This window comes from Pan paniscus, chromosome 8 (genome assembly GCF_029289425.2).
Source record: "Pan paniscus chromosome 8, NHGRI_mPanPan1-v2.0_pri, whole genome shotgun sequence".
In the NCBI taxonomy this organism is placed as follows: domain Eukaryota; kingdom Metazoa; phylum Chordata; class Mammalia; order Primates; family Hominidae; genus Pan; species Pan paniscus.
In genome coordinates this window covers 71,206,986-71,219,747 of record NC_073257.2, presented here as the reverse complement: position 1 = coordinate 71,219,747, position 12,762 = coordinate 71,206,986, and the positions used below count along the sequence as shown (strand labels likewise).

Sequence of the window (12,762 nt, the reverse complement as noted above, 5' to 3'; positions counted from 1 at the left end):
TGCTGACCACAAGGAACCACCATTATTTACATTAGCAATTCCCAATTGTTTTTAAAAAGTGAGAATTCCTTTCTAACATAAGAATTCATAAATGTCTCATGATAGTAGTAAAATCTCTTGCCCAGATTTACATATTGAATAAGGAAATACATACTGTCAAATAAATTTAATGTTATTAAAACCATTTGTGTCATATTGATTACAACACCTACTTACATGTGAAAAATGAATAGTATATGTATGTATAAGATGTATTATTGTTTTCCATCTATGTAGGGATATGCAGATGTCTTGCAATAATTACATAAACCTTTTCTGTAACAGGGTCAAGGAATTGGGGTCAGGTGACAGAATGATTCTTTTGTAGCTCCAGTGTTTGTTTTAACCCAGAAGGCCAAGGTCTCCAGATGTTAGGTCACAGCCCTGCATTCTGCCTCTTTTTTTTGCTCTGTTTCCATGTCCTTCAAATAACTAACTCAAGCTCAAATTTTAACAGAAATTGAACTGACCAGCAGCCAAGGGAGTTGACACGTGATTTATGAGTCAGGAGACTTGAAGATGGTGACTTAACACAGCTTCCAGATGCTGAAAACGAAAGTGACTCAAGACATACACTCCAGGTTGAAGGCATATGCCAAAAAGAGAAAAGTGGGAAGTGTGATTTAGGGCCTATCTTCCAAAGGGTAATGATGAATCTCATCAGAGGCATAGCATTTCACTTTCAATCAGGATACAAAGATAGCAGGAAACATTTATACCAAAAGGGAAATTTGTTCAAAAAGTAGAAATTTATGCAAAGATAATTTTTGGAGGTGATATTTTTGACAGTAGAGCTGGCAACTGTGTTTAGAGGTCATTCCCACACTCTGGGTACCACTCATGACTGTCATGCTCTGACGAGCTCCTAATCTCTCTCCTAAATCCTTCCTCCCTCCAGCTTCACAGATGAGACAGAGTGGAGATGAAGAAACAGTCTCAAAATTATAACTGTGAACCATAGAATTTCCTCTGATCTTTTGTGTGCAAAACAGTAAATAATAAAAAAAAGAGAGAGAAATTTAAAAATTGAATTTCCCCTCCAAATCACAAGCATTTATAGTTGGAAAATTTCAGTACTAATTTGTAGACAAGTGTCTAACATTTGGTAATCCGTATGTCATTACAGATATGGGTCAAAAATGGTACATTTAGCTGAAAAATTATGTAAAAAGAAAGTGTTATGAAAGGATAGAGATGATTATATTTCTTATATCTGAACAGTATTAGTGTGTTTCAATGATCACTTTATTCTCAGTGTAACCTCAGCCACTGGAGAATGCTGATACCTAAAAGTTATGATGATTAAGAATGTGGGCTTTGAGGTCGGGCACGGTGGCTCACGCCTCTAATCCCAGCACTTCGGGAGGCGGGGGCAGGAGGATCGCTTGAGGCCAGGAGTTTGAGACCAGCCTGGCCAACATGCTGAAGCCCCGTCTCTACTAAAAATACAAAAATTAACCAGGTGTGGTGGTGCAAACCTGTAATCCCAGCTACTCGGGTGGCTGAGGCAGGAGAATTTCTTAAACCAGGGGGGCAGAGGTTGCAGTAAGCCAAGATCGTGCCATTGCACTCCAGCCTGGGCGACAGAGGAAGACTGTCTCAAAAAAATAAAATAAAATAAAATAAAAGTGGGCTTTGGAAGGAGACTGAGGCTGGGAAGTCCTACTTCTGCCATTATCCAGCCATGTAATCTTGGGCAAATCACTCAACTTCTCTAAACTACACTTTCCTTATTCATGTGGTGATATTACAAATTTGCGAGATAAAATTAGTTATTATGACATAATTTATGTAAAAACACTTAGAAAAATGAATGCAACATATTAACTACTAATAAATGTTGACTTTTACTATTAATTGTGACAGTATTAAGGGACAAAACATCTTAACATGGCAGTAATTTGAGACTTCTGCCCCAACTCCCCCTAATAAGAGGACTTTGTCATTATCTACTCAGATTCTTCATTTGTCCCTGCCTTGCCCTCTAAAAGAATTTTGCCAAACTAATTCCTAAGCTTTTTGTAAGAATAGGCAGACCACGTTAAAGAAAACAAACAAAAGGACAGAAAAAACAAAGCAAAACCAAACAAAAACAGCCAGGCAGAGTAGACCTGCAAACTGAAGAAGTTGGGTGAAGAACAAAAGCCCACACGGGCCACATGTTCTGTGAGAAAGTGTTTTAGGATTTGGCATGTGAGAGTCTCTGGAGCAGCTTTGGAGTCTGAGAAACAAGAAAGGAAGCAAAGGCAGTTTGGGAGCCAGGGCATGGTGGCACATGCCTGTAATCTCAGCACTTTCGGAGGCTGAGGTGGGAGGATTGCTTGAAGCCAAGAGTTTGCAGTTGCAGTGAGCTATGATCATGCCACTGCACTCCAGCCTGGGCAACAGAGTGAGACCCTGTCTCTAAAAAAAAAAAAAAAAAAAAAAAAAAAGCGTTGAAAGGTGTTTTACCATGGATTATACATGGATCTACTATCACCATCTTTAAGAGATCAAAGTAAAGAGCAGGTTTCAGTTGTAATGACTGGTTTCTTGACTGTGCTTTTTCATGGAGCATTATGTAGAGGCTGGGTCATGTGGGGCCTCGGTTTATACATAGTTTATGCAACCACAGTTCCTGACTTATCAAGTGGCACTTCTCTAACAGTGCTGTGTCAGATTTGCCTGCTATGATCACTCCTTTTTCTGGCTTCTGTATTTATTGGGTGAAGTACACTTTAAACTTAAAGAAGTGAGTCTTTATTTTTCTACCTTCATCACCAGGCTCTTCTCCACTAGCAACTCTTTAGAAAATAGCAGTGGCCTCAGCAAAGGAACATATAGTAATCAGTAGTGCAGTTGCAGACACTTAATCTTTATTGCCACCACCCCAGACCCTAAGTCAATCCTTAGCCAGGTTGGGGGAAGCAAACAGAGAAGGCAGATTATTACAACTGTTCCTCAGACATCGGATTTCTTCTACGACAATGAAGTGTTCGAGTAATTCCTGGCACCATTGTTTTAGGGTTCACTTTCCAAAAAATACAGTCAGGATTTCTCTTTGGAAACATGCATTACAACTCTTCTTTATGGATCTGTTCCAGGTAATTACACTGTTTTACTCAGGACAAAGCCTCACCTGTTAAAGAGCTTTGGTACTATTGAACACCTTAAATTTGTGTTGTGACCAACAACAGTATCAGGGATTACAGGGGAAACAGATCCCTTTCACATATTCTAAATACACAACTGAACAATCAACACAATTCAAATGTTGCAAACATTTAATTTATTCCTGCCCTGACCCGTCTTTCAAATAGCAGACTCAAAACAGGTGGTTATTACATCAGCCTCTAAATCACTTTTGTATAATCAATTAACCTCATTACGTTGAGGTATTCAAACAGTTTCCACCAACGGACAATTTTATTATGACCAACACAATTTGTTTTCTCTTACCAGCCTCACAAATGGCCTCCTGAAACTAATGCTTAGGGAAGTGTTGGAAAATTTCCTGTGCTGTCTCAGGGCTGTATACATTTGCCCCACAGCAGCACAATGAGTCCATGTTATTACATATGAAGGCTTGGGATTATGCCTTTCCATATGAAATGCATAAGCAAAACAACCCAAACCACCCCAGCCTACACAGAGAAATTCAAGTACCTAAGTACCCACCCTATTTTCCAAACAAGTAATATCTATACAGGCTCCTAATACCAAGGACTTCATTGGGTTTGTTGTAAATAAGTCAGTGGATGATCATAAAACACTTCTTGGCAGTAACTAAATCAAGAAGATCAGCGATGGTTGGCCTAAGTCAGCTATAAATTTTATGGCAATTTTTTAATGAGGCAAAGGAAGGGAGCTTATCAGCATTGTGGCTTTCAGGGTCAAATGAAAGAAAGCAGGAGAGAGCAAGAGAAAGGAATCTGGGGTACCTGGTGCCAAGAGAAGGAAATGGAAAAAGAGTGAGTAAAAAAGGAAGAGAAAAATCCCCAGCTGAACAGAAGGCAAGAAGCTAGAGGCTTATACAGCCTTTAGCTTAAGGGCAGAAAGTTGTAGTTTGGTGTTTTCCTCAAGGGATGCCTGCAGAAAGATTTCTGTGCCAATGTGACCTTGGAAACTAAAAATGGATCACAGCTTTGGTGTTTGGGCTGAAATATACAAGAGAAACTCGGGAAACAGATATGAAATAGATTAGGTAGAAACACCAAGTAGCAAAAGACAAACCATACCCAAAAGATAAAAACCAGGACAGGTCGTCATGATTATTATGACCCATGTTTATTTGACCAGTCCTGACCAATACAGGACCTTCTCTGGAAACAGAGGTTTTTTTTGGGGGGTGGGAGGTGGGGTGGTGGTTTGAGACAGAGTCTTGTTCTGTCGCCAGGCTGGAGTGCAGTGCTGTAATCTTGGCTAACTGCAACCTCTGCTTCCCTGGTTCAAGCGATTCTCCTGCCTCAGCCTCCCTAGTAGCTGGGATTACAGGCACGTGCCACCATGCCCAGCTAATTTTTTGTATTTTTAGTAGAGATGGGGTTTCACCGTGTTGGCCAGGATGGTCTTGATATCCTGACCTTGTGATCTGCCCGCCTTGGCCTTCCAAAGTGCTGGGATTACAGGCGTGAGCCACCATGCCTGGCCGGAAACAGGTTTTAATACTTCTTTGGAAATGGAAATGTTTTGCCAACTTAATGGAGAAGGCTGGCATTTCCATGGGGACTATGAAAATTTATTCTGATTTAATAAAAACCTGAACAAGCCAAAGTGAAACAGAAGCTCAATGTTCCAAACTAAATTAGACATTTTATTAATCCAGTTAGAGGTCATTGGCCAACTGTAAATTCAGAATAGTGATTTTTAAAAGAGAAGAAGTGGGGATGGGTAAAATACCCTGAGAATCTGGCCTTCACCTGTAGCTGGGCCAGGTAGATGGGAACCTTGACAAAGGAATGATGCAGGTAGCTGGGCTGGGTGTGTTTGGTGAGTTAACAAGTAATCTTCAAAGCAAGAATCCGTGTCCATGCAGAAAGCAACCAGACTCTACACAGCAAGACTCTGGCTGGCATCAACCCTTGGTGTTCAGTTGGCCTGACCTTTGATGCAAAACTGAGCTCTGTTCCTCGAGATATCCCCACTAGCTTTTACGTGTGTTCTCACAGATGTTTCACATCTTTGACTTTTGCCTTTACTGATGGCTTTAACTTTATTATTTAAGATCTTGTCTTGTCACTTTCGTTGCCTCACAAAAAGGAGGTCACAGAAACCTTGTCTTTTCTAAAGGAATTTTTTTTTTTAATCTACAAACTTGTCTCTGTTACCTAAGAGGCCCTTTTCGAATTTTCCATTATAAGCCATGGGAAAAACCTTAGAAAACCTGAAGGAAGCCCAGAGTTTAATTTTTTAAATTAATCATCCATAAAATAAAGTAGATTGGTTTACTATAGAAACAAGGATTCCAATCATATTTAACTGCAGTGTCAGGTGAGAGAAGAGTATTCAAAGTAGTGACGAAGGTGGTTAGGGATGGGGTAATGTGCATATTGAGCTGTCATTTTTCAAGCATTCTACAGAAAAGAAATCAGAGATTTTAGAAAATTATTAATGTCATAAACAAGACAAAACTTAGGAGAAACAAAGCAAAAAATATCACCCTGTTATTTAGTCTGAAAATTTTTTACTTACAAAAAAAAAATATCGCAAAGACAAGAAAAGAAATAGCTAAATGAATAGACAGACAATTCAAGCAATTTATTGTAAGGAAGAACAATCAACTTCCACAAAGAAAATATCATGGAGATATAACTGGACATTGCAAACACTTTATGTATGGATTCTAATTTAGAATTTACTTGCTTGAACCCAAATTCTCATGCTTCTATGTGCCCTGTGAAGAATTATAAGTTCTTCCCTCTGTGAGTCAGATCCCAATTCTGCCATACTGTTTCTGGTTGAGATTTTCTTCCTATAGGTCTGTCAAAAACAAAGAAAAAGAAGAATCACTGGAGTGGGAACTAGAGGCCTTAGGTTCCTGCCCTGCTTCTTGAACTAGCAGTTAACAAATATACCAAGTTACATTTTTGGGTAAAGAATAGCCTGATGGATGAATCTTCTGAAGTGATGTCCTTGGACAAATTGCCTAAATCTGGGTCAGCTTCATGGGCATAAGACCTGTGCAGTCTCACAGAGTCCCATACTTAAAAGGGCTTTGTGCTTAGTTTAATGCCCTGCTGTCACCATCTTAGTAATTTTTTAACAAGGGACTCCACAGTTTTGTTTTGTGTTGGGCCCATTAACTTAAGCAGCTAGTCCTGCCTTAACACTGCGCAGCCTCTGCTTCCTTTTCTATAAAATCAGAATTGGAAGAGCCCTAGGATCATTTCTAATTTAGGAAGTGATGATACAAACCCTTCAGGATTGTCTGGCATTTAGACAGCACAATGTCACAATCACAGTGAGGAGATTTTTCTGGGATCTGTTTCCAGGACATAGTTTCTTTCTTAAATTGGCCACCATACTCCATGATGGAAACTGCAAGACCTACCATGCCAGGGATTATCCTGCTCCCTCTTTCTCCTCTCAGTGACCAACCTCTCATTATAGCACCACTGACTAGCCAAGTGTTGCCACAAGAATGTTGCAAACAACCACCTCCAAAACTTAAGAGGCTTAAAACAGCAGCCATTCTTACTGTTCTCACATTCACAGTTAGCTGGTGGGTTCTGTTGATCTTGGTCAGGCCTGGCTGAGCATTTCTTTGACCATAGCCATCTCTCTCTCCCATGTTTCAGATGGCCTCAGCTGGCACACCTCAGCTCTGTGCCTGTGGTCTCTGTCCCTTCAGCAGGCTAGTCAGGGCTAACAGAGGCAAAGGTCAAGAGAAGGAGCAGAAGCAAGCACAGCTTTCGAGGCATAGGCCTGGGACTGCATAGCATCACGTCTGCTGCATTCTACTAACCAAAGCAAGTCTCAAAGCCAAACCAGGTTTGGAGGTACAGGAAGTAGAACTCAATGAGACCTCTTGAATAGACTTCTTGATGGGAGGAGCTACAAAGTTACATCCCACGGTGCTTGGATAGAGAGAAGAAAAGAATTGGAGCCCCTGTTGCAATAAATCTGCCGCACTCACATTAATCAAAAGTTCTACTAGCTGTATATATCCATCACAACAAGGTATCACCGTGTGACCCTAAGAAAATCACCTGGGGTCTCCTTCCATTGCCACATCTATATAAATGAGGGTATCCAGATTCACTCTAAAGCCCTTTCTGCTCTGACATTCTCAGAGTCCAGAGGCTCAGTTCTCACTCCAACCAGTTTCCAATCTTCCCTTCCTCTTCTGAACCAGACACCTGTCTCTACATCCTCTATAGGGCATTTAATCATAGACTGGTCAAAGTAGTCAATTTAACTTACTTTATAGCTTTGTCAGGTCCTGTAATTCCTGTAATTCTCAGAGGAAGTTTAAGTTTTGCTTAGCCATGCCAGAAACCTCCTTGCTAAAACTGAACGAGTAGCAAAAGGTGTATTTCCCAGATCCATGTCTATGTCTCTGTGGCTCCTTTGTCTCTACAGAGCAGAATCCCTTCTGATTTCAATGTTCTCTGCGCCACCCCCATCCTCCCATCAGACTGCATCAAGCACTCACAGTCCAGCCAAACCACATTGGCATGGCTCACTGCAGGCCTTTGAGCAGGGGCAGCATTCTTTTAAATAAATGAGAGGGACAGTGTGTTCTTGCTGAAGCCTGCAAGGTCCTGTCAGCTTTACGCTTGCTGATTTACATGGCTTTTAAAAGACATAACCATAAAATTTCACTCCAAAATTCACTCTGGCCAGTCAGATCTTTGCCTAGGCCTGGCAATTTTAATTTATCAAAGTAACGAGATAATAGTTTAATTTTTCCCCTTGTTGGATGCCCCTTTAATCTTCATAATTCACGATACAGCTCTTTCTCCCAGTAAGCTCTCTGATGGGAGTCTATGATCTAGATCTTGTTTTATTTTTTCTTAAGAAATCATTAAAGCGCAGAAGCTATTCCTACAAGGATCTGTAATCCTAACGTGTAGAACCAGTAAAGCACCACAGAGCTGGATAGTGGGATAAACATGCTGCATGTGGCTTCCTGGGCACGTGCACTAGCTGCTTTTGCCACTGGTTCAGGGAACAGGAGCTAAATTTGGTCTGTATTATTGTGTTTTAAGCTGAAAACTGATTCTTGGCTGGCAGATATGCCTTTTTCTTTTGTTTTCTTTTCTTTTTTTTTTTTTTTTTTTTTGAGACGGAGTCTCGCTCTGTCGCCAGGCTGGAGTGCAGTGGTGCAATCTCGGCTCATTGCGTGCAACCTCCGCCTCCCGGGTTCAAGTGATTCTCCTGCCTCAGCCTCATGAGTAGCTGGGACTACAGGCATGCGCCACCACGCCCAGCTAATTTTTGTATTTTTAGTAAAGACGGGGTTTCACCATGTTGGCCAGGATGGTCTTGATCTCTTGAGCTCATAATCCGCCCACCTCAGCCTCCCAAAGTGCTGGAATTATAGGCGTGAGCCACCGTGCCTAGCCAGATATGCCTTTTCTTTGCACATTCATTTGTGTTTCATTGTCTCAAAAATAAACTTGTCTTTTCAAATCAGGAAATCTTCCACTAAGCCAACAAAAAAAAGAGGGGTGATAATAGAGGACTCGCCAGTCTGTCTCTTACTTGCTGACATGGCTGTTTCCTCTGCAGTGGTTTTTGTCATTTTGCTGCATGTGTCCATGTTGGCATCAGGTTGGAGCAACACAGCGGGTTCTTTGGCTCTCAAGGTGGTCTTTAAAAGTCACTGATATTTGGTACTTGGCCACCTTGCCTACCCTTCAATTGCTTTTCTCTATGAAATCTAGTGTTCTGTGCATTGTAGTGCTTTCTCCAATAATTAGAAAAGAAAAACAGAATCTCCAAAATTCCTAGATCAGGGACTAGGTAGGGAGGGAGAAAAGGGGCAGAGACGGTTACAGCCAGCCTCACATTTACAAAAGTCTTCACCTTTTCACTTTTCTTCCTTTTAAATTAGGTTATATATATAAAACCACAAAGATACAGAATTAAAAGCAGGCATTAATCTTATGCCCCATTCTGGTTCTAATGTACTTTAATGTTTATAAAATGATAATTATCTTTAAAATAACACTCTCTTGCAAACATACTTACTGTGACAAAAGTTTTCATTTATTTAATGAAAATATTTAAAATAATCTGTAAATGTCATCACTTTATTCTGGCCTGTTTTATTTTTTAAATAAACCAGGAGACTCGAATACTCAAGGTTGCTGGAACTTCTCTTAACTTCTGAAGGGCTCTGCTTTGGACAAATTAGTTTTGTTTCATTGTGCATTACTAACCTCTTCTAAAGAAAACCATAGAGTAGAAGAAATGTGGCTCACATGTTTGGGGTAGAAGAAAGAGGTGGACACTCAATCAGGTAAAACATTGTCAAGAGCTTAGGTCCTAGACAGGAGCTGGTATAGTCACTTATAGAAAGATCAAGCTGAGAACACACCATCTTGAGATGGGACCCTCTGAGCTCCCTCTGGATTTCCTTGCACAGGTCACTTTAGCTTTCAGAATGTTGTGTCAACACCTTGGCTTGGCACACAAGAATCTTTACAACTTGGCCGCTGACCACTGTCCAGCTCTTTCTCTCTCTCCACTCTTCTTCCCAGACCCTTTGCTTTGGTCCTATCACGACAATCTTAAAAATGCTATTGAACACTCCCATCCTATTGAAGGGCATGCTATTGAACTGCCCTTAAACTCCTATCCATTTGTCATGAAGCATTCAATTTGTATCTTATGCCTCTGGGCTCCGATAGAACCCTGGGAATAGTTCTACCACTTACCATTCTGTATTTTAATCTTTACTTTACCTGTCTGTTACCTTTTTTGAAAGAAAGGCTATATTTTCATCATTGTTTTATTCCTCCTTTATAGTAAAATACATGGCACATGACAGAGTCAATAGTGAATTCATAAATGCATGAATAAATAGAGTAGACCAGAAACCTATTAGAAATACAGAATCTCAGGCCCCACCCCCAGATCTACGAAATCAGAGTGTGCATTCTAACAAGCTCCCCAGGGAATTTGATTGCACATTCAAGTTTGAAAAGCACTGATCCAGCTTACTCTGCTCTCTCACTTCTGTAAACATCTGGAGTACTGATTGTCTAAGGTTCTGGGTTTGGTAATTGTTAATGTACCTGTCTTGCACTCTGTTTAACTGATTTGTGTGAGTGTGTGATTGTGTGTGTATGTTACTGTATGCTCACACACTTCCTTTCTTGTCTCCTCACCCAGAAGCCTACATGGGGGCACTCTTGACATTCCGTCACTACTCCTCTCAGCACCCAGAACTAGGTACTACCCAGAGTATTTTTAATCTTCCTGGAAAAATATCCCATAAGAAGATAAAATCTGCTACCTAAGCAATGGGCAAAGTGTTGGGGAAGAGTGATAGGGAAAAGAGCACTAGCTTTTATTGAGATTCTACTAGTAGGAAGTACTGTTGACACTGTATGTACTACATCTCATTTAACCTTATGTAATGAGTTAGGAATCATAACCCCGATTTTACCAATGAGGAAAACTAGGCTCCTAAGTATCCTCAGTCTCACACAGATAGTCATAAAACTGGCATTTGAACACTTCTTAGTCTTCTTTTTTGAAATTGTGGTAAAGAACACGCAACATAAAATTTACCATCTTAACCATTTTTAAGTGTACAGTTCAGTATTGTTAAATAGCAATATATTAGCATTGTCGTGCAACAGATCACTAGAACGTTTCATCTTGCAAAACTGAAACTCTATACCATTGAATACCAGCTCCAATTTTCCCCTCTCCCCACCACTTCTTTTTATAAACTAGTTAAAGGTGTTATTTTGCTCATCCTTCCTTATCTTTCTTTCACTTTCTCCCCCTTCTCATAGTACCATATTTTACACAGCTATGGCTTATCCCAACAGCAATGACGGCAACCTGAAGATCCTAAGGTCTCAGGATGTTATCTTCCCTATGGAGTCTGTGGAGCAAGCAACAAGGTTTGCCAATGGAAGAAAATCAGAGGAAGGTGATTTGATTCTTGTAATGTTGGAAATTAATCTGTATACTTTCTCTATGTTAAGGGAAGCTTTGAATACAGACCATTATTTCATTGAAAAAATCAGTCATGCCTGTCTAAAATGATCACTTTGCCACCAAGCCACATTCCTGAGGCCAGGATTCTAGTACTGTAGCCTCAGTGACAGCATTCTTCTGAAGCACCATGAGGGTAATACACATGATCAGTCCAGAAAAACTCTGCCTGCTTGCCTTGCCTGCTGAATGGGATTGTTGCTGGCACCAAACATACACTCCCTGAAGGTGAGGCAGAATGAGATGGAAATGGTATCTTATTCTGTCTGATATAATGTTTGTACCTCTGGCTTGTGTGATTTTTGCATAATTCTATTTAAATACATTCTTTATTAGAGATTCAAAAGCAGGAAAATATTTACATTGCATATTAGAAAGCAATAATGGCCTAGAGAGAGCAGGTATAAATGCCAAGAGGGGCAACAGACTTCCCCCCAGAGCCTCCTGTCTCCAGAGTCCTGTGTCATTGAGGGTACATCATGCAGTGATGGGCTTGTACTAGGCAGCTAGCATCCCCATGCTCCAACCTGTGGGAACACAAGGGTCATGTTTCCCCATTTTTTTGGATTTCATGTCATCAAAGATGATGGAATGACTAACTATAACAAGGGTCCACCCACCCAAAGTCACTTATTTTAGATCCTGCAGCTCTGTTGTCCGATTTTGGTGACAGCAGGAGTTTCCTGTCATAATTCTAAGGCCTCGAGGGAATGCCTAAGTCAGCAGACCTGGGCTTAAATCTAACTTTACAAGCAATAGCTCGATGACCTTGAGTGACATAACTATTCTGTGATTCGGTTTATTAAATGAGATAAGTTGGAGGAAGCAAATATATTTCCTGAATCGCTTAATAAGTGTTAGCTATTGGTATTTTTATTATCTTATTATTGCCATTTTTAATAATATAGCCTGGACTAGAACTTATACTAAGGACTGAAAACTACAGCCAGTGTGCCAAATCAGGCCCACCTGTGGTATAAATCAAGTTTCATTGGAATACATACATGCCCATTTGTTTATAGGCACTCTGTGGCTATTTTCAAGCTACAATGGCAGAATCCAGGAGCTGTGTGACAGAAATCAGATTTGGAAGTCTGGACTTTGGAGTGAAAAGATAAAGGTTACTGATTCTCCTTTGCTCTTCCCTAGCTGGATAACATTGTGTAATCATTGCAACCTGAACTTAAATTTCTTTATTTGTAAAATGACGATAATAAGAATATCCACATTACATATTAGTAGTGAGGATTAAATTAAAGAACCCGTATTTAAGCTGTATATAAGTATTTAAGTCCTATAAGAATTCATTCATTCATTCACGTGACAGACACTGGACCAGACACAGAAAATTCAAAATGAAAAAACATCAGAGATAGTCTGTGACCGTCAGGAGCTTATCTTCTGGGAGGGAAGATAGGCTGGTTGATGCAAGGTGTGTTTCCTAATTCATCAATCTCATTATCATTAATTTGTAAAATGGTCAGTTTGAATTGTGAAAGCACACTCTATAGGGAAATGCTTATACTTTATAATTCTGCCTTTGGCTCAGCCCAGGTCAGAGATATT

The 12,762-nt window shown here is 40.2% G+C and overlaps 1 long non-coding RNA gene across 1 annotated transcript; it reads right to left on the bottom strand.

Moving 5' to 3' along the window:
* Positions 1–5,754: 5,754 nt before the first annotated feature.
* LOC100975794 (uncharacterized) lies at positions 5,755–8,891 on the bottom strand. The gene is made up of 2 exons (XR_612278.3): positions 7,441–8,891; positions 5,755–5,997 (listed from the first exon to the last, which is right to left on the bottom strand). It is a non-coding gene; the product is annotated as an uncharacterized LOC100975794 (long non-coding RNA).
* Positions 8,892–12,762: the final 3,871 nt, after the last annotated feature.